Here is a 26,388-nt window from a genome sequence, read left to right as displayed (position 1 = left end):
ATGACTAAGATGCCAACCCTGATACTTGACCTCTCAATCCCACAGAGGCTGCAAGAGGGTTGGACACATTCAACTTACCAAAGGAACTCCTGCAATCGCTGATCTGGTATACTGATTAAGCTCAACTTGCACTTCATCAATGACTGGATGCCCTTTGGCCCGTTATCCATGCCAATTGGAAAAAGCACATTAGAGCATTTCATTGATGATCTGGCAGATATGCAGCAGCATGCTTCCTTAACAGTTGCCTGCATTTTCCATTCTCACATACCGCTCTGTTAATGCTCAAATGAAGTAACTGTATTGTGAAACCAATGACTCCTGATAGTCTCTCATTAAAGTGTACCAAAAGGCAATGGCTCCAATTGCACCTTCCCAAGGAAGTCTTCCACTTTTCTCTGGTGCACGGGGACATGCAGAGGAAACCCTCCCAGGAGAGCTTCGAGCACCCCCTTTTCCCATTTATTACCTTTTCCCCATTTACAGACTGCAGATGCTTCCCCTAAGCATGACCATCCCATTTGCAGTCCAGTGCTGAGCCAGACAACCCCATCACCACCGACTGTAGACAATGAGCAGGCCCTGTACACCAAGCAGTGCCTTATCCCAATTGAGCTCACAGGCCTTGCCCCTCCCTGGAGCGGGACTACAAAATGCATGCCATGCACATGCCCAGTGCTACCTTTAATCTCTCATCCTTACCATGATGTCCACAAATCCCCAAGACTGCTTTTAATCTCTCACTCCAAAATCTTGGCCCCAGAGCAGGGGCCATGACTGACTTTCAGTGATACCTCCTGCTCCTTCATGACTGATCACAACATAGTCTCCCTTCCCCCACGTCATGAATCTCTGCAACCTGCCTCTTGTGTGCAAGCCTTTCCCCTCCCGCAACTCCATGAGTTTCTGCGCAATGCATCCCTCTTGAGCCACACTAACACAACCCCCCTCCTATTCTGGAGTCTGTGTGCATTCCCTCCCATTCATACAGTTTGATTCTCATCCACCCCCCTCCTGTGCCTCCATTCTAGTCTTCCATGTTGGGCTCCAGCTTCCCCACACTTGGTCTCCCCTCTGTCTGCCATCATTTTTGCCCTCCAACCCTATCATAATCCAGTGTCCCAACAACCCGAAAGAGAACCATTCATGGCTATTCTCTGTTTCCTGTTAGTTACCCAATCTTCTATCCATGTCAATATGTTACCCCCTACACCATGAACTTTTATATTCTGCAATAGCATCAGTGACACTGGTTCTCACTCATCTGCAGATAGGGCAAATGATGTTGATGCTGTAAACTGTTGTGAGGCACCTATGCATGACGTTTCTGAATGCCTAAACCTCTGCATCTGGAAGGGCACTGCTGGGCCTTGGGTCTTCAGGGCTTTGCTTCTGCCTTTGGCGAGCCACCCTCGCCTCTTCACTGTTAGCTGGCGTCCTAGGTGCCTGCAGAGCCCCCAGCAGCAGGGTTTGGTGTCATTATACTTTTCATCTGCGCAATCATGGCTGATAGCAAAATGGTGGTGGTAGTGAGCTCTCACTGCTAGACCAGCTTGGGCGCTTCCTGTGCAAAAACGGAAACCCCCGCCCCTTCATCCCAAGGATAGATCTCTCACTCCTCCCTCTGTATCCCTTAATCCCATTGCTCTTGTAGTGCTTATCCATCAGTTAGCCTATGGACATTTTGAGATGGAGGAGCCTATGCCCTGTGTCCAGCTCATCCCTCAACATTGTGAAGCCACTTGCACTGCTAAACATGTACACACCGAGACACCCTAGCATTCTCCCCCTTCGCCAAGCCTGCCCTTGCCCTGGAGTCTCTGAAGTTGCCCGAGGCCACTTCTCCCCTTCACCAAGCCAGCCCTTGCCCTGGAGCCTCTGAAGTTGGCCAAGGCCACATCCCCCCTTCGCCAAGCCTGCCCTTGCCCTAGTGCTAAGAGGACACCACCGCTTTACCATTGGTCTGGTGGGATCGGACTTTTGAGATAGCCTGAAACCAATGTGGTGAAGCTACTGAAGCCTGACACTGAACTGTGCGTGTTGTCTAAGACAAAGTAGGCAAACGGTCCTCGAATGGAGGAGCGGAGTGCAGGTCGCCAGCTACATGTCGCTTATCTACCTTTGTGAAATACGCCAGTGTGATTGCACATTGATGTGGCCTCATGATCCACCATGGGGGTATGATTCCCATGAGCAGGGATTATAATTACATGCAAATGAATGGAAGTGACGATCCCAATGTTCACAAATGAGAAATGTGATCCACCATCAGCAGGAGGAGCGGACGATTGAAAACCGTTTTCATGACGATTTAAACCCAATTTTTGTGATCTCACAAGATTTTCTGCTCTCGCTCGCCATGACGCCCACCGCAAGCAAGAGCTGAAAATCCTGGCCTTGGTTTTGATTTGGCAAGGAATATTTGCCATAATTAAGTGAGGATGCAATCAAAACATATTCTGTCTCATTTGAGAAAATTGCTACAAAATTGCAATGGCCGAGAGAAATTTGATTACAGAGTATTTTGGTAGGGAAAGCATTGGAGGTTTATTCTACCCTTTCTGATGAACAGTCTGCACATCATGATACAATTAAGACTGCTGTGCTTAATGCATATGAGCATCGCTGAAAAAAGAGACAAGTCAAAACTTTTTGTCTTGCACTCATCCGGACATTCACAAGAATACCAAATGTAAAGGGAGCAAAAATTTATAACTCATAAGAGAGTGCTGACCGTTTGACAAGTGGATGCTGATTGGTAGAGGCGTTGCCATGGAGAATGCACCAGTTAGCTGATGACTGACAGTTAACTGCCAAGCTTTGTTTAAATTCAAACCAGGCAGGTTGAATTTGATTGCTCAAGGCATTGCCCTGGGGAATCGACCTGAACCTGACTGTCGCCTATTTTATTCAGTTGGAACAGGCTCAATGCCATTTGAAAGGTGAATTTGAGCGCAGGATGGAGCCCATTAAGGTGTGAAAGGAAATTCTTAAATTCTTACATGCAGCTGCGGATTCAGTATAGCAAATGTATCATCTACATATCGGAAATATGCAAGTGATGTTGTTTACATGTGCTCGTTTGACCTTGCTAGCCTATTCACCAATGTACCGCACAAAAAAGCCATGGACATTTGCGCTGCACTCTATATCATGGTGATCTATACTTGCCGCCATTGCACGAATCAGTATTCACTGAACTTATGAACTCAGCACCTCGCACAGTTGAGTTCAGTTTAAATGACAACATGTATGCCCAAATAGACAGTGTTGCCATGGGATCCCCCTAGGCCCAGCTCTCGCAAACACCTTTGGTGTCTTCAGTGGAATAACACCTAACCTCCTAACCCTTGCATATTTCTGATATGTAGATGATACATTTGCCAAATTTGAATCCGCACATGCATGTAAGAGTTTCTTTGCGCATGTAACGGGCTCCATCCTGCCCTCAAATTCAACTCTAAAATGGAACAGTGAAAAGAGCTCCCTTTCCTTGACTTGCTAGTTGAGAAATCCGCCAGGGGGTTTTCCACTACCATCTATCGCAAGCCTACCTTCACTGGTCAATATACACATTAGGATTCTTACACTTCCACATGCTATAACATTGGTCATATTGGCAACCTTGTAAATAGGGCCCAAGCCATTTGCTCACCGTGCAAGCTTGATGCTGAAATAGGATGCATCAAAGCCATCCTGTGAGACAATGGCTCTCCTGATCAGATCATTGCTTGCTGTATATCAAGCAAGCTCCTGAATGGGCCTTAAACCACCACTTTCGGTCCTGAAAAATGCCCAGTCTAGCTCAGATTACCCTGGAAGGGTAAGGTAGATCAAAAATTTAAGCAACAGATGAAGCTAGCTATTTCATGTTGCTACTATGCAGTAGCAGCATGAGTGGTGTTTGCCACTAACAGGATGTTGCCATCAAGCCAAAAAGACGTTCTGCCTTTCACAGATGAGTGTGTGATATATGAATTTCCATGCCATTGTGATACTAGGTAAGTAGGCTGCACGTCCCAAAGACTGGCGGATCGTTTCAAAAGCATATCCCTTTGACTGTTCGCAACAGGCAGGGTACTGACTGTACCCAACCAGCCTGTGCTTGCAAAACTCAAAACACAGTATCCAATATTAGATGTGATTTTTGATTGGCCAAAATTTTCTAAGCAATCCTGAGTGTTCTAAGAATTACATTGACAACTAATTGAAGATTATCAGTTGGGCTCACAGTATGGCACATTTATGCGTGCTAGAAGCTACATATATTAATTCACAGAACCTGTTCTGTGCAGACATAAAAAACTGGTATACTCATTACGCTTACTTCAACGGAACAAAATAGGTGGCAGCTATCCTCTGGTTCATTCCCCAGGGCAATGCCTTGAGCAATCAAAGTCAACCTGCCTGGTTTGAATTTAACTCTCTTCTCATGAAGTAAAAATTGTTGTTCCCTTTACATTTGGTATTCTTGTGAATGTCCTGATGATTGCAAGACGAAATGCTTTGACATGAAGTCACATGGCATCAGGTCAAACATGGGCAAGGAAACCCCCTGCTGATTGCCACGTACCGCCCTCCCTCAGCTGATAAATCAGTGCTCCTTCATGTTGAACATCACTTGGAGGATGCACTGAGGGTGGCAAGGGCGCAGAATGTACTCTGGGTGGGGGACTTCAATGTCCATCATCAAGAGTGGCTCAGTAGCACCACTACTGAGTGAGCTGGTCAAGTCCTAAATGACATACCGACTAGACTAGGTCTGCAGCTGGTGGTGAGGGAACCAACAAGAGGGAAAAACATACTTCACCTCATCCTCACCAACCTGCCTGCCGCAGATGCATCTGTCCATGACAGTATCGGTAGGAGTGACCACCGCACAGTCATTGTGGAGATGAAGTCCTGCCTTCACATTGAGGATACCCTCCATTGTGTTGTGTGGCACTACCGCCGTGCTAAATGGGATAGATTTCAAACAGATCTAGCAGCTCATGATTGGGCATCCATGAGGCGCTGTGGGCTAACAGCAGCAACAGAATTGTACTTGAACACAATGTGTAACCTCATGGACCGGCATATCCCCCACTCTACCATTACCATCAAGACAGGGGATCAACCTTGGTTCAATGAAGAATGTATGATGGCATGCCAGGAGCAGCACCAGGCATACCTAAAAAGTATGATGAAGCTATAACACAGGACTACTTGTGTGCCAAACAACATAAGCAACAAGTGATAGACAGAGCTAAGCAATCCCACAAGCAACGGATCAGATCTAAACTCTGCAGTCCTGCCACATCCAGTCGTGAATGGTGGTGGACAATTAAACAACTCACTGAAAGAGGAGACTGCACAAATATCCCCATCCTCATTGATGGAGGAGCCCAGCAAAGCAGTGCAAAAGATAACGCTGAAGCATTCACAACAATCTTCAGCCAGAAGTGCCGAGTAGATGATCCATCTCGGCCTCCTCTGGAGGTCTCCAGCATCACAGATGCCAGTCTTCAGCCAATTTGATTCACTCCACGTGATATCAAGAAACGGCTGAAGGCATTGGATACTGCAAAGGCTATGGGTTCTGACAATATTCTGGCAATAGTACTGAAGGCTTCTGCTCCAGAACTTGCTGTGCACCTAGCCAAGCTGTTCCAGTACAGCTGCAACACTGGCACCTACCTGGCTATGTGGAAAATTGCCCAGGTATGTCTTGTACACAAAAAAACAGGACAAATCTAACCCAGCCAATTACCACCCCATCAGTCCACTCACAATCATCAGTAAAGTAATGGAAGGGGTCACCAACAGTGCTATCAAACGACACTTGTTTAGCAACAACCTGTTCGCTGATGCCCAGTTTGGGTTCTGCCAGTGTAACTCAACTCCTGACCTCATTACTGTCTTGGTTCAAATACGGAAAAAACAGCTGAACTCCTGAGGTGAGGTGAGAGTGACTGCGCTTGACATCAAGGCAGCATTTCACCAAGTGTGACACAAGGAGCCCTCGCAAAACTGGAGTCAATGGGAATCGGGGGAAAACTCTGCTGGTTGGAGTCATACCTAGCACAAAGGAAGATGGTTGTGGTTGTTGGAGGTCAGCCATCTCAGCTCCAGGACATCACTGCAGGAGTTCCTCAGGGTAGTGTCCTAGGCCCAACCATCTTCAGCTGCTTCATCAATGACCTTCCTTCCAACATAAGTTCAGAAGTGGGGTGTTCGCTGATGATTGCATAATGTTCAGCACCACTTACAACTCTTCAGATACTGAAGCAGTCCATGTCCAAATGCAGCATGACCTGGACAATATCCAGGCTTGGGCTGACAAGTGGCAAGTAACATTTGTGCCACACAAGCGTCAGGAAATGACCATCTCCAACAAGAGAGAATCCAATTGTCACCCCTTGATGTTTAATGGCATTACCATCATTGAATCTCCCAATATTAACATCCTCTATCAACTATCATAACAATTGTTATGACTGATACATTCAGTAAAGCTGAGTCATTTAAAAATCCCAGACGGAAACTTTAAACATCTGTCATAACCTATAATTTAAAGTGTTACATTTGAGATGCAACTCTAAATTCAGGAATCAGACTATCAGTTCTCTAATTGAAACATTTTATTAATTTACACAGGTTAAAATATATACACATGGCTACAAATTATTGCTATCATAACTTTTAACTATTTCCCAAACTAATCTCCATTAAGGGAACAGCAACCCATAGACCTAACCAAACATGAGGCAAAGCATATTCACCTTGTGAATTCAAAATGAGGTTCTTTTCACTGTGGAGCCAGTTGGAGGCTTGCAGCTCCCTTTTGATCTTACATTGACCAGAAACTGAACTGGCCAAGCCATATAAACATTGTGACTACAAGAGCAGGTCAGAGGCTAGGAATCATGCGATGAGTAACTCACCTCCTGACTCCCCAGAGATGTCCACCATTTACAAGGCACAAGTCAGGAGTGTGGTGGAACACTCCCTACTTGCCTGGATGAGTGCAGCTCCTGCAACACTGAAGAAGCTGGACACCATCCGGGAAAAACAGTGCACTTGATTGGCACCACATTCACAAACATTCACTCCCTCCACCACTGATGCACAGTAGCAGGAGTGTACCATCTACAAGATGCACTGCAAGAATTCACCAAGGCCACTTAGACAGCACCTTCCAAACCCATGACCATTGCCATCTAGAAGGACAAGGGCATAAGATAGATGGGAACATGACCACCTGGAAGTTCCCCTCCAAGTTACTCACCATCCTGACTTAGAAATATATCGCCGTTCCTTCACTGTTGCTGGGTCAAAATCCTGGAACTCCCTTCCTTACAGCAATGTGCATTTACCTACACCACATGGAGTGTAGCGGTTCAAGAAGGCAGCTCAACACCACCTTCTCAAGAGCAACTTGGGATGGGCAATAAATGCTGGCCCAGCCAGTGAAACCCAAATCCCATGAATTAATAAAAAAAGTATCTTTTTTCAGCGATACTCAAGTTCTGTACTATTAAATGACTATATGAGTTAGTCCCAGAAACTTATAGACAAAAGTTTAGAAATCTGAAGAAGAAACTGACTCAGGCTTTTGTGGAATTTGCTGGAGAAAAAGAAATGATGTTTGATTGATGGTATAAGTCAACAAAGCTTGATCAAGATTTTAAAACCTTAGAGAGGTATTGCTAATGGAAGGATTTAAGAACACTAAGCAATTGGGAATCAAATCCCACCAGAAGACCATAAAGTTTTGAAAATAAGTGGTGACAGCTTTAACAGAAGGTTACGAATTCTCCCACAAACATACAGACGGCAGCAAAGCTTTGTTTACAAACCCACACAAAAACTGAAGAGATAAGAGATAAGTGATAGTGAACCTAACACTGATTACAATGAGGGGGATGGCAGAACTGAAAAGACAATTGCTTCTTAGAGTAGTGAAACAGGCAGTGTGGGAGATAAAAATGATTCAAGGAGACCAACATGTTACTTTTGCTACAAGACAGGGCATGTCAAGACAGACTGCTGGAAGCTGAAAGCTAAGGCAATAACTTTTATAGGAGGGTGTGGTATTTCTCCAGAAAATGGTATACCAGTAAGTCAAGCTTGTGACAACCAATACCATGTAATGTATTTACAGTGGGTGTAAATCAGAACAGAAAAGATTTTGTATTTAATGGTGAAGTAACTCAAATTTGTTCTGATAAAGGGGCCAAAAAGATTGTTATTCTTAGCGATATAGGGTCAGCTCAAAGCTTGATGTTATCTCCAAAGAGTTTGCTAAATAAAAGTATATTGATACAGGGTATTGATGGAAATTGTGTGCCTGTCCGTTGTGTAGAATGTACAAATTATCCAAATAATTACGTTAACGTCTTTCCCAGCCACAACTGCAACCAGTCTGGGCAGTCATCGTTAATTACTTTTCTTGCTACATTTCTCTCATTCTTTCTATTTTCCCTTTTTTATGTCTGACAAATTGAACTGAATCTGTTACTCTGGGATTCGGGTTGTCTCTCTTTCTCCTCTGACTACCAATCAGTTTTGCCTCCTGATCTTGGCTTGTTGACTTAATTGAATCGTCCTTGCCAGCATCAAGGCATCTAGAACTGCAAATTATCTGATAATGCATCATCCACTACTCCAACGTTTCTGTTACGAATTAGCTCCTTGTTCAGATTACCATACTCACAAGTCTTCTGCTAATCGGTATAAATCATTAATAAGCGCATCGATGTTTTTGTCATGTCTCTGGGTATATTTATTGAACTTCACCAATTCCACAATGGTGTTCTTGCAAAGATTGAAATATCTCTCCAATGCATGAATATCCTTGGCATATGTGGCTTTACCCTCATCAATCCTCAGGGTAATTAGGATGTTGTCCGCACATTCACCCATTGCATACAAAAGTGTACTGACTTGCTCACAGTCTGCCTTCGCTGCAAGACCCGATGCGGTGTGAAATTGAGTAAATCTCCTGTACCACTTTGGCCATGCTTCAGCCTGATTTAGGCCTGCGACTATCTTGAAGCACTCCAGTAGAGTTAGAGACTTTTCCAGTGCCACCTTTTTGCTGCTACCACCATATACAAGGCTCATATGAATCACATTGTGATCGTGATGGGCGTTGAAAGGGGAAAGATTTCTAAGATTTTTTAAGGCTTTCCCAACAGAGATTCTAACAAATTCAGTGTGACATCAAAAAAGATCACTGCTTTGTCACACATGTCGCTGTCATGATGAGTCTAATGCAGGGCTCTCTTCGTTTTTAATTTTTGCCAAACATAAAATGGACTGTCAAAAATATTTTTTAGCATAAAAGCAGTGCATCTTAAGAAATACAAAGACAATTTTCCTAAGTATGTTCATAAACGTTTAAATTGCTTTGGAAATGTGTAGCTCATATTTCTCTTTCTGTGGCAATTTGAGTTGTTAGGCTTGACATTTACTGCCACTTTTCCAGATCATCTAATATAAAATAGTACTATTAATCACACAATCTGAATAACTTATATCTTTCAAATTACAAGTAGCAGAGCTAGATATCTAAAAAATATAATTATACGTGGAATCTTCAGCAGTTGACCTTACTTCTGATTAACTCAAAGCTTAACCATTTAATCAATCACAAGTCAAAAATAATACAATAAGGGTGCTTCTTCAAATTTTCCTCATTTTGTGAATAGAGAGAAGAAATATATAAGAATATTTAGAAAAGCAAAATACTGCAAATGCTGGAAACTGAAATAAAAACAGTTCTGATGAAAGGCCATTGATCTGAAACATTAGGCAGAATTTTCCATTCTGGTGTAAGTCCGGTGGCGGGCTGGAAAGTTGGTGTGATTCCCACTAAGTGGCGGGGCAGCTGAACATGTGCAATCTTCTGCTTTTCAGCTCATTAATAATGCATCCACAAGAAGCATGGCAACTATCGTGGCAGACTGGGCAGGGATTCGCCCACCCCACTATTACTTCATGGGGTTAAAAGGCCTGGCCTATATTTAAATGGCACCCAAACAGACATTCACTCACTGCAGACCATATGGTGTGCTGCACAGGGAAATAATGGCCCTGAGGAGAAACAAACCCTCTTCATCAAGGTTCAGCGAAGCCCACCTGGAGATTCTCCTCCAGGCTGTCCAAGGGATGGAAGCAGGAGGTCCTCCCATCTGACTACATAAGCCTGTGAGGAGGTCGCAGAGGAGGTTAGCGGCCATGGTAATCAAAAAAGGACCACCTTGCAGTGCTGCAAAAAGATGAATGATCTGCTCTGCTCCGGCATGGTAAGTGAAACATCTGCTCACTACTAACTCTCACTCTCAGAAGAGCGTCAGGCAGTCTAAGAGTTAGAGCCCACAGGGATGTCACACACAACTAGCAGATGGAACATCAGCACCGAATGTCTGCCAGCCACTTTAAGCTCAGCATCTCATGTAAATTCCTGAATCAATCGCATCTTAATCTCTTGCTGGGTATGGCTCAGCAGTCACAGCAGGCATGCCTGCTTTTAAACTGCTTTTTCATCCATAGTGCTCACAGTCAATCCTGTCTTTATGCAGGACTAGCTCTCACATAATAAAAGGGAGAGAGCCAACACTGGCAGGGGAATCCTGGACTTGAGGACACTCTCAACCTTTGAGGAATAGGCCACAGAGCTGGCTGGTGAGGATGGGAATCATTACTGCGCGGAAGGCGAGGTCGGTCTCCAACAAGCCAGTGTGGGTGCATTCAGTACATATCGACAACATGCAGGCAATGACTGTGAGTGGTCTTTCATGGATGACTCTGCCTAGACAATCATCGATTCTCTTTTCTTTCTATTTTAGGTGCCATTAAGAAAAGGAGGAAGATGTCATCAACAAGAAGACTCAGCCCCAAAGACAACCTCTGAGGGGGAAGCAGAGCTACCCTCGGATGAGGAACCATCATTGCGTTCACCTACGCCCTCCACCAGCGAAGATACACGCACCTCGGTGGGACCTACTTCTAGAGTAGGCTCAGGTTCACAATCTGGTGAGTATCTCACAGGCACAGGTCCACAGCAAGCAGAAGCAGTGGCAGCCAAGGTCTGTAGCACTTGACGGACTACTGGAAACCAGGTCCTTGCAGAGACTGAGTCCAATGATAAGCCTCTGGAATCAGCCCTAAGAGAAATGTTGGAGGTGTAAGTACAGGCAGGGGAACATCAGGTAGGGTTGTCAAAGGCTGTCAGTAGACTGGAATGAAGGATGGAGGACACGTTCTATCTGATGTCATGGCTCTGACATGCGAGCACATCGAAGTCTCCATTGGAAGGATGGTGGCTGCCTTGGAGACTCAAGTCCAGCAGTTTCTGTGGATTTGCGCCTGGACCCGCACACTATTGCTCTAGCCATGGGTGCGTTCCAATAGTAGCTAGGCAAGAGGGTACAGGGCACCTTGACCTCCCTCCAGGTGTCCGTTCTCCTCAAGGAGTCAGGGTTCCATTGGGCACCCAAAGAGAGGAGGAGTGCCTGCCAGACACCCTGGGGGCATCCACCCAGGACACTGCAAGGATGCCCTGCCACTGCAACTTCTCTTTGCCAGTGACCCCATCAATTCCAGCAGGTCAGGCAGAGGAGCATGCACCTGCACCATATCAAGAGACAATTAGCAGGCTGGGCCCTCAAGGCCTCAGGCCACCAAAGGACGCCCACCAAAGTCATCTCAGTCAACAGGGAAAACCAGCCAGCAAGGCTGCCTCCACCTCTGCTGTGAATGTTGGGGCAGCACCAAGAAATAGCAGTAGGGTAAATAAAGTTAAGACGTTTTGAATGCATATTGGTAGCACAGTTCACTCATTGTATATACTTTTCACTTCTGTAAATATATGTTGCATTAATCCTTCTCCAAGTCTCATGGATTCAATTGATGTTCTATGTGATTCAATGTCCTGCATTCATTCAAGTACCCCCCTCCACCCCCATGAACTCCCATCTAGATCAAGTTGCATTAATTCTCACACAATTTCACCATAGTGAGTAGCCTTTATTTCCACATCTGGTTGTTGTTGTTTACACATTTAAGGCTAAATGTCATTCCATGCCTAATTCTTACTCTCTCCAGGCATGATGCTAAACTAGGGAGGTCAGGATCAATCAGAAAACATACAAATGTCTGCGAGATAGATATGCGTGTGTGACGTCTGAGGTGTGTGCTCCTCTGGATGAAGCCATCTTCTTACCTGTGAGGATCTTACATTGTTCCTGGAAGCTGCTTAGTGGGGCATTATGTAACCATTCTGTAAAGGGGCAACATACAACTCAATATAGAATGCATTACATGACAGTGCGCTCATTGACTTGGGCTGCAAAGGAAGCATTGGAAAGACTGTCATGCTTTGAAACTGGTGTTTTTGCACATCTCCTAAGTCCTCAACTGGGTATATGAAGGGAAGAAGTTGTCACTGACTGCTGTGTCAACACTGACTGGGTCACATTTGTCCCTAGTGCAAAGGTCACTCTGGACAGAAACTTGCCAGGCTTCCGACAATTGCAGGGTCCTAAGTGTTTATAACTAATCAAACAATTGTCCTGGTGAGGCACTCACTTGTGATGACAATACAAACGAACCTTGCAGCTTTGGGTGCATGACGTAGTTAAAGGTCACTGCATCCTGATGTGCTAAGGGTGATCGAGGGTTAGTAGCAAGGTGATGCCTCTGTATTATGCATTCATGAGAGATGGAAGAAATGGAGTTCTGTGGATGCTACTCCCTACTGAGACATCCAAGTACAAGCCATTGAAGAATGTTATCTGTGTTTGGGCCTCCTTACAAGCTGGTGTCATACGTGTCACAAGTGTATCCATGTGTAAATTGGTTTTTCATCCACTTGAAAGCTGTCGTGCCCACTGATTTGATGTCTCCATGGCTGAAAAGGAGTTTACTTTGTGGACTTGCTTAAGGACGTGCACTAAGGAAGTGCTAATCACATACCTCAGAGGCCACATGTTGCCAAAGCTACTATGCCTTCCAAGGATGCCCCCATTATTGGGGCAGAAGGTGACTAATGCTACTTCCATGATCATTGTGAGGTTCCTGACCTTTCCTGAGATGTTCAAGGTGAGAATGAAGGTGTTGTTGCTTCCCATGCATCGAAGGTTGAAGAAAACATCGTTTTTTGAACATCATTCTTCACCTGAGTTCTTCTGGAATCCTGACCCTGTTTTGTGGATATTTCCCCCTGTGAGTCACACCACTCTGCTGGTCTCCGCTCCGCCACTCCCCCTTGGTGTGCAGGTCTGTGACCAGCAAACTGAGGATATTGTTGCTGGTCGACATGGTCTTCATCTGAGGTTCAATCTATGGCAGTATAAGCAAAATCCATTCTGATATGACACAGCAAACATCCAAAGAGTGAAAGTAACATCTCAGCAAAAGTAATTTGAACAAATCCTTCCCCATTAGCATGTAAGAAAGGAGCTGTGAGCACTGATTACAGATTGCCATTTTCCCTGAGATTGATTAAACGTTACTAATTGTTGCTGTGTACTCATTTCACTGTCAAAGCCGTGGATCTGATGTTAAAATCTGAAGTGTGTGTTAATATCACGCTAATTCAGTGATTAACATATAGGGCTAGATTTTGTGTCCGCAACTCCGGCACGCTGCCACTTGCACCTCGCCCCCGCATATGTTAAATAGTGTGTGATGATGTCGGGTGGGCAATACAACGCCATCATGCCAGTCTCGTAAATTACACGAGGCGAGTGGGCATGGAAATTAGAAGCCTGCCTGCCATTTTGCAATTACTCATAAACAAGCAATTGAGCTAGTTAACGACCAAATTGTTTGCAATTTTTCATTGTTCACTCCATTTTTGAATGCTGGATGTGAAAAAGTTGGGAAGTGTTTTACAGCAGCTATGATGAGGCAGCACAAGGGTGGAAGAAAAGACCTGCCATGGTTCAATGTATGAGCAGAATCTGTTGGGGAAGGTGGCAGTGGCTGTATGTTTTATTATGAGTTTAAAAATATTTTTTTGAGCCTTCAATGAAGAATAAGGACTGATTGTGAGAGCATGGGGCCTTTACAATTCCAGTTGTGACCAGTTTCTTGTTCACGCCATTATCCCTCTGCCATATGACATCGCAGCCTACAGTGCCAATTAGGTGTGGCACTTCTAATTGGTCTCCTCCCCACCAGACAGCCACTAATTGGCAATCCAACCCTTGATTGGAAGAGTTGAGGCAGTAGGGGTGGGTGTGAGCAGAACACTCAGTTTCCGTTCCACCTCCCTCACTCTGCTGAGAAATGTAAAATCCAGCCCATAGTAATTGACAAGATGCCTTTCCCAAGGTGGTTGTGTACCTGCAGCCTAACGAGCTCAAGTTAAATGTAGAAGATGGCAGATTGGATCAAATTTTCTGATGCATAGTCAGTTTTAACAGTTATAACCCCCTCATCTATACCAAGATCCATGTGGTCTGAAGATTAAAATCCATCCCATTAAGTCTGCTTGCCTCGCTGTTGCAACAAAAATATGCTAAATATATTCTAAATGAGTACATTTTAACAAAACATTTAAGACTAATATTTTCCTCCTGGTTTTATTTCGTCTACAAAGATATTCTCTACAAAACATCACAGGTTCTAATACTTGTATGTAGACCAAGACAAATCCTCCAGTCAACATTCAAGAGTTCACTCACATTATAAGAGGTTAAAAATCTGCGGAGGTAGAAAAATGGTTTAAAGAAAGAAAAAATTTCAAAAAGTGAACTAGAAAACTGGGCAGAGAATGGTTAATTCCATTTGGTAAAATGTATCTTTAATCTCACAATAGCTGAAAAATGGCATATGGAGAGACACATATAATAAAAGTAAAGGATCCAACTTGAGCAAAGCAGAATGAATAGCAAATGAAAATAGATGAAATACAAAACACAATGGCCTCAAAATTCCGAGGGGGAAAAAGTGAGGATGTCATCTAGAACATCTCCAGTATGACACTGACAGAATTCCCAGGGAAATAGCTGAGATTCATTTGAACCAGGCTTCTATGCTTTCTCTTTGGAGAAACTCTTGCAAGGTCAGTGGGAAGGTACCTCATTAGCATAGACCAGTTGCCACAAGGGTGCCAAATTGCCACTGGGACCTGCCTGTCCCAAGCTAATAAGAACCTTGCCATTCGCACACCTCTGGATGATGGGTTGCCACTATCCAACTCTGTTCCCTTTGACCTCCTAACCAAGTGGGCTGAGCTGTGGAGGTTGGATATATCTTCCCTTATTTGGTTGACTGGCCATTATAGAAACACTTTCAGCCTGAGGAGCACTTTTAAGCATTATTACTTTGAAAGAGATCTTGACCCTTCAGGTGGATTCAAGAAATTCACTGATTTTCATTTTCTGTTCATTTTGCCTGCTCAATTTGAATCAGCTACTATTATTACATATGTGCTTCTCTATATGTCATTTTGCCTACTTTTTGAGATTATGAGCCGTAACCTACGAGCTCCCCAGCGTTGGATTTGGGGGGTCCCCCAGTGGGGAATTCCTCTGGGAAGTTCCCAGGTAAGGGTTTGCACGTCAATTGCCCAGGAGCGCATACTTCCTCTGGACAATTGCTGGGAACGATCCAAAAGTGCGGTTTAAATCGCAAACTTCGGATGGTTCCACCAGGATTATACCAATAATTACTCAGAAGAAGTTAGAAGAATTAAAACCTCTTCTAAATTCTAAGTAACTATTGTAAAGACCCAGACCAATCCCCCCACAGGACTCCCCCCACAGCCCTGACCACCCCCCCCCCCCCCCTCCACCCCAGGAGACTCCATCACTCCTGACTAACCAGCCCCACCATGGTTTTCCTGCACAAGACTCCTCACCCGACAGCCCCCCAGTTGTGGTTCCGAATCTTACTCCCCAACTTGATCCTCCACCCCCCATGTCTGACCTACACCCCCAAAATTTCAACCCCCAACCTCCGAAATTGTCCAACACCACCCCCCCAACCGATGTCCTATCCCCGCAGCCCCCACCCCCGCAAATGACCGGCCTGCTCCACCCATCCCATACAGCCCCCCAGCCCTTCTGATGTCCATTCCCCCAGCCCTCCCGATGCCCGAGCCCCCCCTCCACCATCCTCAGGAATGTCCAGCCCGCTGCACCCCATCCCGATGTCCGACCTCCCCAGCCACCCCCCGAATGTCCAACCTCCCCGAATGTCCAGCCTGCTGTACCCCCTCCCGATATCCGACTCCCCCACACCACACCCAATATCTGATCCCCTCCCTCCATCCCCACCCAACTTCCAAACACCCCCACACCCCAAATACTTCTCACTTAGCTGAGGCACATACCTTCTCCTTGGCCTGTCAATTTCAATGGGACCTTTAAACTTACCGCTTAATGGCAGCTAGTGCCGTAAAAAAGGAGGCATGTCCCCCTTCAACTCAATGGTGTTGGACTTCGACGCTGGACTTCGGAGACAGCTGTGCAGTCTGGTTGGAAAGTTGGTCAAGACAGGCATGGAAGAAATTTGGTGTAAGTAGGTGGGCACGGAGTGGCAATCCAACGCTGATTGCCACTATACACATATATACTTTATCTAATTCTCTTGTTGATTTTTAATTTTTTTTAACCACTCTACTTTCATTAACATTCAGAACTGATTTGAGAAATAATTACATACACTATGCTCTGCTAATGGATTGAAAATTGTAGAGCACGCATCTATGATTCTCTGAAATGTACTCCTAGAGGATGAGGTTTCAGGGGAGAATGTATATTTCTAAAATTGACATTTTCATCTTTCCAGGTTGATTCAATGCAGCCTGAGTCAACTCAGCCTCCATTAAAACACAAGGGAGAATTTTCTCCCCATCAGGAGAGCGGGCGCGGAGCAGATCACCGCCTGCGATCGCTTCTGCGCCGCCATTTTACATGGGCAGACCAATTAAGGCCCGCCCACTGTGAAACACAGTTCCCGAGGATAGCAGGAGTGGGCGGATGGCAACATGATTGCGATGACTGCCGGGTCCAATGGCAACCTGGCGGCCTGTTTAAATAGCGCACAAGCAACCTTACAAAAGCTGTGCATCATGGCAAACAGAAGGGCTCCCCAGAGTGTTGCTAATGAGCAGGCCAGGCAGGAGGGTAGGGCAGTGGCCCTGGCTTTTCTGATGAGTACCTAGCTGCCCTCCTGGAGGAGGTGGCAGACATAGTGAGCTCCCACAATGTGGTGAGACACACGTGGGTCCAGTGCTGCAAGCATTTCAACAACCTCTTGCGCTCAGTAAGGGTACCATGTTGGCAGAGGTCATTTAACACAGCAGGTTGGCTTTCCCCCCAGCCCCTCCCGCCGCCCCCATCCAACTCTGAGTGCAGTTACAGCATTGAATCATTCATGGCATGTGTCCCTTGTTGGGTGGGCCAGCAGATATGGGTCATGCCTAGTTCACCCTGAGAGGGTAGTGCTGAGATGGGTACCCACAGCATTTGGTAGACTGACAACCAGAGTACTGTTTTGGGGGCTACCTCAAGGATCTGCATCCAGGCACAGTGCTGGAACTGCAAAACATGTCAAAGTCATGCTGCTGACGTGCTGGGAGCTTCCAGGTGGCGGGACATCCATCTGCTGCTCTTGGCGTTCCATGTGCTTGTGCAGCCTTGTTTTGCAAGGTTAGATCGTGTGGTGGCAAATGTGATGGAGGCAGCATGTGGGCAAGGGGGGTCAGCCCTGGCTTCTTGGTGTGAATGTGTGGCAGCTGTGAAGTGAAGATTCACCGGAGCCCTGCAATGTCCCACTCAGGTGGGGTTGGCAAGGATGCAATGGCAATCCAGGTACAGGGTGAACTATCAATGCTCCTCTCTCCTTTTTAGGAGAAGACCACACACAACGCCACCGAGCGGATGCGGACTGGCGGAGGCCAGGCCCAGTTAGTCATAATCACCAAATACAAGCTGGAGGCGATGGAGCCAGAGACATGTGCCTAGGTTGACCAGGCGGTGAGGCTGGGATACCAAGGGGAGGTAAGATTGCTGTGCACTGTGGTCACCATGTGTATCCCAGCAGCCATCCCACTGTTGAATGTTCAGTGATTGAGGCTTCCAACATCGGCTGACCATTGATTATGGAAGGATGAGAGCATACTGATCTGGGGGCCAAGCATGCACATTGACATTGTCTCCACTTCAGCTAATCAAATGCCCTTGTTCTTCTTTTCAGCATCACTGGAGCAAGGCTGGGAGGAGGAGGCAGAGGGCCAGCTCTAACACCTGAGGGCCCAGAACAAATGAAATCACCACCGTCACAGCATCTCTGCCAGGCAGGCACCAGCGCAGATACTAGCACCTCAGTGGGAATTAGATCGTCGGCTAGGGTCCTGGGGCACAGTGGTGAGGGCACTTCACACTCGCTTGAGGTGTGGGCGGAGACAGAGGGTGCCCATGCGCCGGCAGTCGGAGAACTGCAGGATATCAGACACATGCTCAGTCGATGGCTGATGATGTGCCTCTGGAGTTGTCCGTGAGGCAGAAGATCCTGGAGTGCCAGCAGGGTATGAGGGAGGATTGGGCCGCTGGAAAATGATGCTGGAGAAATAGTAGTGGGGAACAAAGAAATGGCGGAGGAACTGAATAGGTACTTTGCATCAGTCTTCTCAGTGGAAGACATGAGTGACATCCCCAAAGTTCAAGAGAGTCGGGGGGCAGAGGTGACTAAGGTGGCCATTATCACGGAGAAGGTGCTAGGAAAACTGAAAGGTCTGAAGGTGGATAAATCACCTGGACCAGATGGATTACGCCCCAGAGTTCTGAAGGAGGTAGCTGAAGAGATAGTGGAGGTGTTAGTGGTGAGCTTTCAGGAATCACTGGAGACAGGGAGGGTCCCAGAGGACTGGAAAATCGCTAATGTAACTCCCCTGTTTAAGAAGGGAGTGAGGCAAAAGACGGGAAATTACAGGCCGATTAGCCTGACCTCGGTCATTGGTAAGATTTTAGAGTCCATTAGTAAGGATGAGATTTCAGAATACTTGGAAGTGTATGGTAAAATAGGGCAAAGCTAGCATGGTTTCATCAAGGGGAGGTCATGCCTGACAAATCTGTTAGAAATCTTTGAGGAGGTAACGAGTAGGTTAGACAAAGGAGAGGCAATGGATGTTATCTACTTGGACTTCCAGAAGGCCTTTGACAAGGTGCCGCACAGGAGGCTGCTCAGTAAGATAAGAGCCCATGGTGTTGGAGGCAAGGTACTAGCAGGAATAGAAAATTGGCTGTCTGGCAGGAGGCAGAGAGTGGGGATAAGGGGGTCCTTCTCAGGGTGGCGGCCGGTGACTAGTGGAGTTCCGCAGGGGTCAGTGTTGGGACCACAACTTTTCACTTTATACATTAATGATCTAGATGAAGGAACTGAGGGACATCCTGGCTAAGTTTGCAGATGATACAAAGATAGGTGGAGGGACAGGTAGTATTGAGGAGGCGGGGAGGCTGCAGAAGGATTTGGACAGGTTAGGAGAATTGGAAAAGAGGTAGCAGATGGAATACAACGTGGGGAAGTGTGAGGTCATGCACTTGGATAGGAAGAATAGAGGCATAGACTATTTTCTAAATGGGAAGAGAATTCAGAAGTCTGGAGTGCAAAGGGTCCAGGATTCTCTTAAGGTTAACTTGCAGGTTGAGTCGATAGTTAAGAAGGCAAATGCAATGTTGGCATTTATTTCGAGAGGACTAGAATATTAAAGCAGGGATGTGCTGCTGAGGCTTTATAAGGCTCTGGTCAGACCACATTTAGAATATTGTGAGCAATTTTGGGCCCTGTATCTCAGGAAGGATGTGCTGGCCCTGGAGAGGGTCCAGAGGACGTTCACGAGAATGATCCCAGGAATGAAAGGCTTAACACATGAGGAACGTTTGAGTACTCTGGGTCTATACTCGATGGAGTTTAGAAGGATAAGGGGGGATCTGATTGAAACTTACAGAATACTGAAAGGCCTGGATAGAGTGGACGTGGGGAAGATGTTTCCATTAGTAGGAGAGAATAGGACCTGAGGGCACAGCCTCAGAGTAAAGGGAAGACCTTTTAGAACAGAGATGAGGAGAAACTTCTTTAGCCAGAGAGTGGTGAATCTATGGAATTCATTACCACAGAAGTCTGTGGAGACCAGGTCACTGAGTGTATTTAAGACCCAGATAGATAGGTTCTTGATTGGTAAGGGGATCAAAGGTTACGGGGAGAATGCGGGAGAATGGGATTGAGAGACTTATCAGCCATGATTGGATGGCGGAGCAGACTTGATGGGCTGAATGGCCTAATTTCTGCTCCTATGTCTTAGGTTCTTATGATCTGGCGGAGATATATGAGGCAATGTGTAGCATGGTCCCCGTGTTGGAGGAGACCATGTGGAGCATCACCGTTGCAATGAGCCTAATGACCGAGCGCCATGCTTCCTGCATGGAGACTGCGGCGACTCTCGTGGAGAGGGTCCTCCAGGAGGACAATCAGGGCCTCCTTGGGTTGCGCTCGGACCTGCAAGCCCTCACAGCAGCATTGACCTCAGCTGGTCAATGCCAGCGTGGGAGATGGATTGGACACCAAGTATCCCAACTCGTTGCCCATCCATCAATAGTGAGCAGGGAGGTCCGAAGCAACCTCACATCGGCGCAGGAGATGCCTGTCTTCTCTACAGGCTCCTCTCAGGGCGCTCTGGATGAGGGTAGCAGCTCCGCCGCCCCTCTGCCAGTGACTGTGGGATCCGATGAGGCTGCGGAGACTGGGGAGATGCCAGCCATGGAACTGGCTGCTCCCTCCCAGCTGGGGCCATCAAAGGCTCCACGGGCCAGAGGACGCCCGCCAAGGTCATCAAGGCCAACAGGACAGCTCAGTGAGCAGGCTGTTTCAAATGCCAGCACCAACGAGGGCGGAGCACCTAGACATAGCATCCGGAAAGGTAAACTTAAGGCACCTGAGGTACACCACGGGCTTCTCACCGGTGGTTTTATGTTGCCCCGCAATAAGTTGATGACAAGTTGGTGTGATGCGCAACACCTTCGCATTCAGTTTTTTTTCTGCTTTATTTTGTTAATTCATTAAATGTTTACATGTGAACATGGCTTAGGGTGATTCCTTACTTCTGCAGGTGGATGGGAACCCATGATGTTATAAGTGACTTGCTTGTCATTGAGCTTTATTGACAAGGCACATAGTTAATGTTCCTAACCAGGCAGGTGTTGCTCTCAGGTATCAAGTATGGAGCCTGCAGCTCTGGCTTGTGCTGGAGGTCCACCTGTCGTGGGCTAGCTGAAGGTTCATTGGATTAAAGTCTCCCGGGTGTCGCTGCCTCCTTGGAGGATGCTCGGGTCAGTGTCTACACCCTCAGTGTTCTCTTCTGCCTGCTCATCCTCGGACTCACTACTGGACTCATTGTGTATAGTCAGAGCATCTGCATCTACATCTTCTTCCTCCACTGCATCGCCCCTTTCCAGCGCCAGGTTGTGAAGAGCGCAGCATTCAACCACTATCAGTCACACACGATCTGGGGGGTATTGCAGTGCGCCCCCGAACGGTCCAGGCATCAGAAGCGTATCTTGAGGAAACCAATGGTTCTCTTTACCACAGCTCTTGTGGAGGTGCGGCTCCTATTGTACCGCTGCTTGGCCTCTGTTCTTGGATGGCAGACAGGCACTTGTGCCTTTTGAGGGGATAGCCCTTTGCACCCAGCAGCCATCCATCCAGCTGGGCTGGAGCACCTGGGAGCGTCTGAGGATGTAAGCGTCATGGAAGCTGCCTGGGTACCTTGCACAGACTTGCAGAATCTGTATCTTGTGATCACACACTATCTGCATGTTCATGGAGTGGAAGCCCTTCCTGTTGACGAAGGCACCTGGCCCATCTGCTGGCGCCTTGATGGCCACATGTGTGGTCTATTGCAGCCTGGATGGGGGGGGAAGCCAGCAATCACTGCAAAACCTCTGGCTCGCTTTGTCTGGCTGGCCCCGTCCCAGTGGTAGTGGATGAAAATCAATGCAAGTCTGAAGAGAGCGTCTGTCACCTGCTTGACACTAGTGTGGACAGCTGGCTGGGAGACTGCACAAAGATCACCCACCGACCCCTGGAAAGAGCTGGAGGCATAGAAGTTGAGGGCAGCCGTGACCTCCAATGCCACTGGCATGGGATGCCCACCCACACAGTTGGCGCAGATCTCAGGGCCTATCATCTGACAAATGGAGATCACTGTCTCCCTTGAGAGACATAGCCTCCTTTGGCACTGCACCTCAGAAATATTGAGGTCGCTGCTTCACCTCCTGTAAATCCTGGCAACAGGATAGTGGCATCTTTTGTGGCCCCTTCTGCCTTGCATGTCCGGTTGGCCCTGCGAACCAAAAGCAGTGCGGTGATAACCACAGAATATTTTCTCACTTGTGTTGTTAATGCCAATCTTGAAACCTAAGACCACCACTTACAGGAATAATCTGACTGACTCTAAGATTTCATGAAGAGACATTAAGACTTGTCTAGGAGTAGAAGATATAACTCCGATTGGGTTACAAAACATATCCAAGAATAAATTAACATGGTTGTCAGATAAGTTAAAAGTAGGGTTACCTGTAGAGGTGAAGAAAGCAGATATAATTAAAGGTAGAGCACAGCATCTACAGTTGGAAATGATACCTGACACTAATGAGTCACAGCTGGAGGTAGTGAAGATGCTTGAACTTGAACAAGCAAAAAGGAACGAAAAATCTTGAATTAAAAGCAAAGGAAAGAGAAAGGGCTTTTCAAAGCAGAAAGGCAGGAGAAAGAAAGGAAGCTGGACCTGGAATTTCAGGCAAGAGATAAGGATAAAGAAAGAGAAAGAGAATACCTGCTTAAAAGGCTGGAAGTTAAAAAAGAGGTCTCAGAATCTGAGGAGAGTTCTGATGCTGAAAAAACCTTTAACCTAAAACCCAGTGGGGACATGTTTAGATTTGTACAAGCCCTACCAAAGTTTGAGGAAAGACATGTTGAGGCGTTCTTTATTTCTTTTGAGAAGATAGCTAAACAGATGAAATGGCTGTAGGAGTATTCGCCATTGTTGTTGCAATCCAGGTGGGTGGGTACAGCGCATGAAGTACATGCTTCACCAACTCAAGAGTTATCGGTGCATTATGATGTGGTGAAAAAGGCTATCTTGAGTGCAAAAATAAAAACAAAAAAACTGCGGATGCTGGAAATCCAAAACAAAAACAGAATTACCTGGAAAAACTCAGCAGGTCTGGCAGCATCGGCGGAGAAGAAAAGAGTTGACGTTTAAGTTCTCAAGTTCTCAAGTTCTGTCGAAGGGTCATGAGGACTCGAAACGTCAACTCTTTTCTTCTCCGCCTATCTTGAGTGCATATGAATTAGTTCCGGAGGCATACAGGCAGAAATTTAGGAATATGAGAAAACAGCGTGGGCAAACGTATATTGAGTTTGAGAGAATAAAACCAAGTAATTTTGACCGGTGAATACGGGCATTAAAAATAGTGACAACATATGCAGCTCTTTTGGAAGAATTTAAAGATTCAATTCCTTCGGTAGTGAGAACTCATGGGGAGGAACAGAGGGTTCAAATGGTAAGACAAGCAGCAGAGATAGCTGATGATTATGGGTTAGTGCATAGAGCTAAACCTTATTTCCGTCACTCTTTTAAATCTGGAAAGGATAGTAAGTGGGAAGGTGAAAGGAAGGTGGGTAGTCAGGGAAGAGAAGGAGTAGTTGGAAATTCCCAGAAAGTTTTTTCTCAGAGTAAAAAGGAAGGTGCTGAGGGTAGGAGTGACATTTGAAAATTGAGGTGTTTTCATTGGTCAGAATTTTTTTGTTGGCGAGTTGGAGGCGGGGCCCGCTCGCCAACATGAAAATGATGCGGGATGACATCGGAGGGAACCCCTGACATCAACCCACCACATTTAAATATTCAGGAAGGCGGGTGGACAGCGAAATCAGCTGTGTGCCCGTCGACATGTCAATGGCCAATTGAGGCCATTGACAGGATAATTAAGGCAATTAAAGGCCCTGCCTGTCCAACCTTAAGGTTGGCGGGCAGGCCAGGAGCCCCAGCAGGCTTCTTAAAAAACATGAAAGCTCATCCACAGTTTTTAAAAAGTTTAATGAAGTTTTAGTCATATTTAATGGCGGACATGTATATAATTTTTTAATTTTTCTATTTTTTAAGTTTATCAAACTGTCAGAGTTCTCCCTGAGACAGCACTTAGTCTCAGGGAACAGTGCACTCTTTCGCGCACATGCGCGAAAAAGCGCAATTTGACAGTTCGGGAAACCTTCCCCTCCCCTGCACAAGAAGCGCATAGTGCTTCCCGTCGGGTGGCCCGCTGGGTGGGCCTTAATTGGCCCGTCCACTCAAAATTGTGGCGGGGCCTGTTTCGGCGCAGTGTTCAGCTGCCCGCCCGCTGCCAAGCTGGTGGGGCCTGCCCGCCCGCCCATCGAGGGCTAAATTCTGCCCATTGTAATAAATTGCGGCAGACAAAGTCAGTGTGTTGGAAATTGTAGGGAAAATCTGTTGGAATTATTGGGGTGCATAAAAGTTATGTAAATAAAAGCACTGTGGGTTCTGAGGCTCAGGCACAGGAAAAACAGTGGTTTGTGCAGAGGTAAAACAGGAAGAATCAGTGATAGGTAAAAAGTTGGAATGTATTCAGAAGTTACCCAAGATAATCCTGAGGAGCAGGTTGCAGAAATGTATAAAGGATTTGTGTGTGAAGGAAAAGTCTTTCCATGTGTGCAGGATGGAGTAGGTAAAGATGTTAAAATTTTAAGACACACAGGGGCTAGTCAATCCTCAATGTTGTGGGATAGTGACATTTGTTGTTCAGAGGGAGTATTTCAGGGGCAGTGATAATTAGTGGATTTCATGGAGACGCTAAATCTATTCTGTTGTGGAAGATAAATTTAAAGAGCAAATAGAAGTCAGGTGAAGCTATTGTTGGAGTAGTGGAAAAGCTATCCATTGCATGGGGTTCAATTTATTTTGGGTAATGATATAGCTGGGTAACAGATTTGGGTAATGCCTATGGTGTTGAACAGCCTGTAGAAGTGGTTTCAACAGAGGTGTTACGGAGAGAGCATCCTGGATTACTTCCAAATTGTGTGGTAACGAGGTCATAGGCTCATAGTTCGAAACAAGGAAAGCAAGAAGGGCAGGCAGTTCAAAGGCAAGAAGAAGGTGTCGAAATCCAATTAGCTGGCACTATGTTTTATAACATTGTTCAGGAAGAAAGACTACAGGACAATTCAGCTGAAGTGTTTAACTCAAGGAAGTTAATGGAGTAACAGAAAAATGATTTGCAATTAAAGCAGTCATATCAGGCAGTTTACTCAGAAACAGAAGGAAAATGTATTCCAGCATGTTATTACCTTAAGGGTGATATTTTAATGAGAAAATGGAGGCCGGATCATGGCTCAGCAAATGAAAGCTGGAGGGAGGTGCATCAGATTGTTATCCCATTAGGGTATAGAAATTAGATTCTGAGGATTGCTCATGAAATTCCAATGGGGAGATATTTAGGAATTAGGAAAACACAGGAAAAGATACAGAGGGTTTTTTTGGCCAGGATCGCATAGGGGTATAGTCAAATTCTGTAGAACATGTCACACGTTAGGTAATATGGAAATCACAAGCCGTGATTTAGCCAGCACCTTTAATCCCAATACCAGCATTTGAAGAACCTTTTATCAGGGTCATGATTGATTGTGTAGGACTATCCCTAAGATTAAAAGTGGAAATCAGTACTTACCGACAATAATGAATATGTCTACCAGGTTTCCTGAAGTGATACCTTTAAGAAATATTACAACCAAGAAGATTGTGGAGGAGTTAAATAAACTTTTTCCAAGATATGGTTTACCTAAGGAAATACAATCAGTTCAGGGGTCACATTTCGTGTCACAGCTGTTTAAGGAAGTAATGAACAGTTTGGGGATAAAACAGTTTATGTCAACAGCTTACCATCCGGAGTCACAAGGGGCTTTGGAAAGATAGCATCAAACTTTGAAAACTTGATATGAGCGTACTGTCAGGATTATCCACAGGATTGGAAAAGAGGAATGCCATTCTTATTATTTGCTATTAGAGACGCTCCTAATGCATCGACTGGTTTTAGCCCTTTTGAACTAGTTTATGGTCATGAGGTAAGGGGTCCACTGAAATTGATTCATAAGAAATTGGTGTGTAAAAATTCGGAAACTATTCTCCCGGATTATGTATTAAATTTCAGGAAAAGATTGAACAAAGCATGTGAGTTGGCTAGGGAACATTTAAAGACGTCACAACAAGTAATGAAAATGAAGGCAGACAAGAAAGCAACAGCTTGCAGTTTTGTTGCTCGGGAAAAAGTGCTAGTTCTGTTACCAGTACTAGGTGATTCGCTAAAGGCAAGGTTTAGTGGA

This window comes from Carcharodon carcharias, chromosome 2 (assembly GCF_017639515.1).
Source record: "Carcharodon carcharias isolate sCarCar2 chromosome 2, sCarCar2.pri, whole genome shotgun sequence".
Classification (NCBI taxonomy): Eukaryota; Metazoa; Chordata; class Chondrichthyes; order Lamniformes; family Lamnidae; genus Carcharodon; species Carcharodon carcharias.
Note: the sequence above shows the minus strand (reverse complement) of the source record.